Below are 6,295 nucleotides of genomic sequence, written 5' to 3'. Positions count from 1 at the left end.
CCATAGTGTTCATCAGTATAATCAGATAATAATATTTTAAAATCAACTGATCAGCAGACTTAATTCTATCAGCAGTCTTTTTTTAATTTTATTTATTTATTTGAGAGAGAGAGAGATTGAGAGAGAAAGTGAGAGAGAGCACAAGCAGCGTGAAGGGCAGAGATGGAAGCAGACTCCCCACTGGGACTCTGGGATCCTGACCTGAGCCAAAGGCAGATGCTTAACCAACTGAGCCACACAGGCACCCTCCATCAGCAATCTTAATTCCCCTTTCCCATTATATAACCTGACACATTCAGGGATTCTAGTGATTTGGACATGGACAGCTCTGGAGGGTGGGGCATTATTCTGTCTACTCTAAACAGTATAACATTCCTTCCTGGAAACTATTATAAAACTATGTAATGGACTTAAACTAAAATACTAGGGTTCTTTCTGCAGATTATGTTTCACATGTACTCTAACAGTGTGTTGTACATGTAGTACAATCAGGATACAAGTAATCTATATCAGTCCGGCAAACCCACATGATAGATGTCAAATAAATACTGAATTGAAGCTATAAATAATACTTCCATCAATATGGTACATTAAGCTAATTTGGAAAACTCTTCCAATCCAATTACAAACAAATAGGTATTCTGGTTAAAATTTAATATTAAAAAAAAAAAAACTTAAAATACATAGCTGAATTTGGAAAGGGAAAAAGCCAAAGAAGAAGAAAGAGGAGAAGGAAGAGAAGGAGGGGGAGAAGAGGAAAAAACCAAAACAAAACAAAAAAACAGCAAAGAAAACAAACAAACAACCAAACAAAAAACCATAGCAAGGACCAAAAATAGGAAGAAATGCAAAGCCTCTATAGCGAGAATGAAATGACACCATGGTAGTTTATGAAGATTTGACTTCACCTGTAAGACTGAGAAGATACTGAATTGTGTTTTAATGAGGGGAGGTACTACCTTGAACAGGCATTAGGTTGAAAAAGAATCTGAGAGATTTACAGGAAGTCCAAAAGTAATGTTCTTGTCAAAAAAAGAAAAAGAAAAGAGAAAGAAGGAAAGATAGAAGGAGGGAAGGGGGGAAGGAGGGAGGGAGAGAGGAAAGAACGCAGTAGAGGAAAAAAATATTTGAATGTCCTCTCTTGAATTTTACCTAGGCAATAAGGGTTTTAAAAAATATGTGAGGGAAAATGACACTAGTTTTCAAGTGTGAAATCTGAATTTTAAATATGCTTTTAAACTTGAAACATCAACCAGTGAAATTAATATAAAATGGGCTGGAAAAGGTAAGAGACCAAGGACTTTTGGCAAAAAATAAATACAATTATTTTTACTAAATTCTTATCATAGAATGAACAAAGTACTACAGAAATAAAACATCCAAATGAAAAGTATACAGACAAAACATCCATATTTACTTAAGAAAATAAAGCATTATGAGAGAGTGTCATGAGATATGGTATTTCCTAATAATCCAAAGGTTGTAAATTATAAATAATAAAAAAGTACTTTGACTTTATAATAAGTGCATATTAAATGATTAGATGTTAAGAAATGGATACCTTATTTAAAACAGGACATTATGAATCAGGGTCATTTTAAAAGAACAAATACAATTTTTTTTTTTTAAGATTTTATTTATTTATTTGACAGAGAGAGAGAGAGATCACAAGTAGGCAGAGAGGCAGGCAGAGAGAGAGGAGGAAGCAGGCTCCCTGCGGAGCAGAGAGCCCGATGCGGGGCTCGATCCCAGGACCCCGAGATCATGACCTGAGCCGAAGGCAGCGGCTTAATCCACTGAGCCACCCAGGCGCCCCAGAACAAATACAATTTCTAAATTAAAAAATGGATTTGGTATTTTAAAAAAACTGGATGGATAAACAAAATAATCCATTGAATGTTTTGGAAGAAAAAAGTAGAGACCTGGGAATTCCAAATGATATAATCACACAGGATGAATTACAGATTATATAGCATTGAGGAGATGAAGATTTAACTTTAAAAGATTAAAAGATAAAAACTAAAAAAGATTTAACTTTAAGGTCCACCAAGAAGAAAGTCCCAGGGAACATTACAGACTTGTTGAAATCCTTGGCTAGCTCCACCCAAAGAGAATGGGTGAAAAAAGAATAAGAAATCCTTATGAAAATTCCAACTTTACCTCTTTTGCTTTTATTTACTGTTTCCTTTGCTGTGCAAAAGCCAACAATGGGACTTCATCCCACTAGTGGGACTTTATCAAGATGAACTACCCAAGGCAGTACTTCTTAGTGTAGCCTACATAGGCAGCCTATCTTTTCATAATACTACCAACGTGCTATTTTATCCTTTTCATTTTGTCAGCATTTGTACCAAAAGCAATGATGATAAAAAGTGTTGGTTTTAATAAACATAAAAGTAGAATCAATGAAATAGAAAATAAATAAATGTACAATAGAAAAAAATCAAAAGCTAAAAGATGTTTTATTTAAGAATATAAATTTTTAATAATTCCCTTAGAACTAATCCAGAAAATGGAAAAAAACTACCAATATCATGAATTAAAAATGAGACCACACCATAGATCTTGCTAATATTAAAAATATGAGAATATAATGAAAATTTTACACTAAAATTTGAAAACATAAATGAAATAGACATATACCTTGCAAAATCCAACTTAGAAAAAAAATTAAATAGTTTTACATGGTTAAAAAAAGGAATCCTTTTCTAAGAACTATTCACAAATCAAACTTCACTTGTGAAAGTTTCCACTGGTAAAGTAATTTAAGTATTTAAGAAAGAAGCAGAACCCATTTTATCTTCCAGAAAATTATATGAGAAGAAATTATTTCCAAGGAATCTAAAATCTTACACAAAAATCTGAGAAGAGCATTATAAGAATGAAAAAGTACAGATAATCTTTTTTTTACATTTAAAAGGTGTTTTTCATTTACTTTACATTAGTACTCAAAATACATATTTCTATTTCAAGATAACATTTAAAAATTATTCTAATGCAACAGGAACATAAATAGAATTCTTCAGTTACAAAAAAGCTAGGGATCCATAGCTAAATTATTCCCATGTTTGCAAGTCTTCTTCTGAAGTAAATACTACTCCTATGCAGCTATTATCTTCTCAGGTTAGATTTAAACACACACATACATTTTCAGTTGTGTGGAAGCTTATAATGTTATATTCCATGCACTGTTCTGAAAAGTTCATTAACAGCCCCACGGCCCTAAAAACTGAAACGCTCTATCATTCTGCAAGACAGGTTGAATAAAGTTAAATTAATTAGGGCAAATAGGATTCCCACGTTAACATCAAAAGCATATAATATTCTGTAGCAAGTGGGAGTACCTCAGGACTGGCAAATTGTCCTCTTTAGAACTAATCTCATCAAAAGAGTTTAAGAAGGTTCATATTTTACCTCTGTCAAGGACATTTAAAAGTGACAAGTTTCTTTTGTGCTAATTTGACTCCCCTGAATGACCTAGCTAGTTAACTAGTCACTCATAATTTCAAATTACCATGTTATTGTCCTACCCATTCAAACAATTTATTTTCAATGTAAACATATAAAGTCAACATGAGATGTCTAACTAAAGCAAGCACTATCAATAAAATCAAGACAGACAGTTTCTCTTCTTCCAAGGTTTAGGCTTTGCCCAGAATTCTGTATACATGGAACAGCCATTCCAAGAGTCATTGTTCCCACAGCAAAGTCTTAGGCTACCACACACATTTGGACCAGGTGAACAGATATTTTAGTATTTTCCCTGTTTTTCAATTTATACAGTCCAAATGCAATGATTGCAGCAAAACCTACATTCCAATAGGAATAAAAGATGCCCCTCTAGCTTTTTTGATAAGTTTAGATCCCTGCTTTTCATTGTATGCAGGAGAGACACCTTGTCAGCTAACATAGTGACTAAAGGATCCTCCTAGAAGGACAGGGCTTCTCAAGCTCCAACATATAGTTAATCCTTTCTTAATAACAGATACAAATACCCTTAACAAGACATTCTTGTACTGAACTTAGCAATGTAAGAGAAAAATGGCATGTCACAGACAAGTGGATTCTATTCTAGGCATGCTAAATTTGTTTACCATTTGAAAATTAACACCATTTGTTGTAGTAAACTAAATATTATCTCAGTACATTTTAAAGATATGATAATATTCAAAATCATTCAACATTTGGAAAAAAAAAAAAAAACACTGATGGAACCAGGAAAATCATGTACTTCCTAAATATACCAAAAATGTATCCATGAAGACACAAAAACAAATCTCATACTTAATGATGAATAATTACAAGATTTATTCCTAAAGTCAGAAGTGACACAGAGAAAACCCACTATGTAAATTCTATTCAGTACTATTTAAGAAGTGGTAGGCAGTTGTATTCAGGCAATAAAAGCCTTATAAAATGGCAGTAAAGAGAATAAGAAATTTTAAAATATATATATGTATGAAACTTTCATCATTAACAGTGACTTAACTGTGATGATAGAATATAAAAGAGTACCTCTACACTACTTAAATTAATAAGGAATTTAGTTAGATTTCTGGTTTAAAATAAACTTAAGATGTTAGAAGCCATAAAGCATCTCTATGCACCACAAACAATATAAAAATTAAAATGTTAAATGTTGGGGCATCTGGGGGACTCAGGTGAAGTGTCTGACTCTTGATTTCGGCTCAGGTCATGATCGAAGGTCCTGGGATTGAGCCCCTCATCGGGCTCTGCACTCAATGGCAATTCGGCTTGAGGATTTCTCTCCTTCCTCTATCCCTTCTCCCACTCGAAAATATACTCTTTCCCTCCTTCTCTCCCTCTCTCAAATAAATAAATAAATAAATCATTTTTAAAAAATGTTAAATGTGGGGCACCTGGGTGACTCAGTGGTTAAGGATCTGCCTTTACCTCGGTCGTGATTCCAGGGTTCCGGGATCGAGCCCCACATCCGGCTCCTTGCTCCGCAGGAAGCCTGGTTCCCCCTCTCCCACTCACCCTATTTGTGTTCCCTCTCTGGCTGTCTCTCTCTGTCAAATAAATAAAATCTTTTAAAGAAAAAACATTAAATGTTACTCAATTTTCAACAGATTAAAAAAAATCAAGTATCTAAGAATAAATCTAATGCAAGATGTGCAACCTGGTACATAAAAACTTCATGACGTTAACAAGGAATTTTTATGGAAACCTCAAAAAGAAGAATATAGCATATTCATGAATTCGAATGTTGACTATTTGAGTAATATAAATTTATCCAACTCATTTATAGATCTAATACAATCCAGTTTAGAATTCAAGCTGATGCCTCTCTCTCTCTGTGTGTGTGTGTGTGTGTGTGTGTGTATGAAGAAATTGAGAAGCTGTTTTTACTATGTATATGGAAATATAAAGAAGAAAGAACAGTAAAGACAATCTCAAGGAAGAAATCTAGAGATCTACATTACCAGATATCAAGATTGCACTGACTATTATAATTAAGAAATGGTTAATAGGGTCTAGAAACAGATAGATCTAAGTTTACATTATGGTGCAGCACACTGGGAACCAATGTTTATTCTATAATAGTGCTTGTATCTACAAATATGTAAAAATACATCTGCCAGAAGATATGCAACATTCATTCATAGCAGTATTATATAATATAAATTGGGAAAACAACCCAAAGTTCCATCAGCATGACAATAAATAAAGTGATATATTCATACAATATTATACAGCAAGGAGAAAAAAAAGAATTACATCTTTGTGCTACAACATGGATACATCACACAAACATAATGTTGAAAGAAAGAATCAAGATGCAAAAGAGAGAGGCTATATATATTTGATATATATGAATACATATGTGCATTATATATATTAAAGATGTTTTTAAAAAGGCAGCAGCAATAATACTAATATATAGGGGTAAAGTCAAGATAAATGTTGCCCTTCAGAGTTAATAGTGATTGCAAAAGATAAGCATAATGTGAAAGACTTTCTGGAATCCAGGTAAAGTTCTGTTTCTATATCAGAGAGTAGTTACAACAGTAATATTTAATTTTATCAGGATCTATCTTTAAAATCTGTGCACTCTTTTTCTATGTATGTTACAGTTCAATAACATTTATACAAAAGATACAAATTATAAAAAATCTACACTTTAATAAAACTTTATTCAGAAATTTCAATATAATTTTTGACAAAAAATGCTATTTATAATTTTAATGTTCACCGACAATTTGTCAAAAAAAACCTAGTATGTTCCATTCACATTCTGTGTAGACCACATAGGTAAAACTTCAAGAAAATT

General features: G+C 32.7%; 1 pseudogene; it reads right to left on the bottom strand.

The window, feature by feature from the left end:
• Positions 1-3,610: 3,610 nt before the first annotated feature.
• Positions 3,611-6,295, bottom strand: part of LOC123936858 — a 70,188-nt pseudogene continuing 67,503 nt past the window's right edge.

The sequence above is a fragment of the Meles meles genome, chromosome 2 (assembly GCF_922984935.1).
Source record: "Meles meles chromosome 2, mMelMel3.1 paternal haplotype, whole genome shotgun sequence".
NCBI classification, from domain to species: domain Eukaryota; kingdom Metazoa; phylum Chordata; class Mammalia; order Carnivora; family Mustelidae; genus Meles; species Meles meles.
The sequence above is the reverse complement of the archived record's forward strand: the minus strand, read 5'-3'. Positions and strand labels throughout refer to the sequence as shown.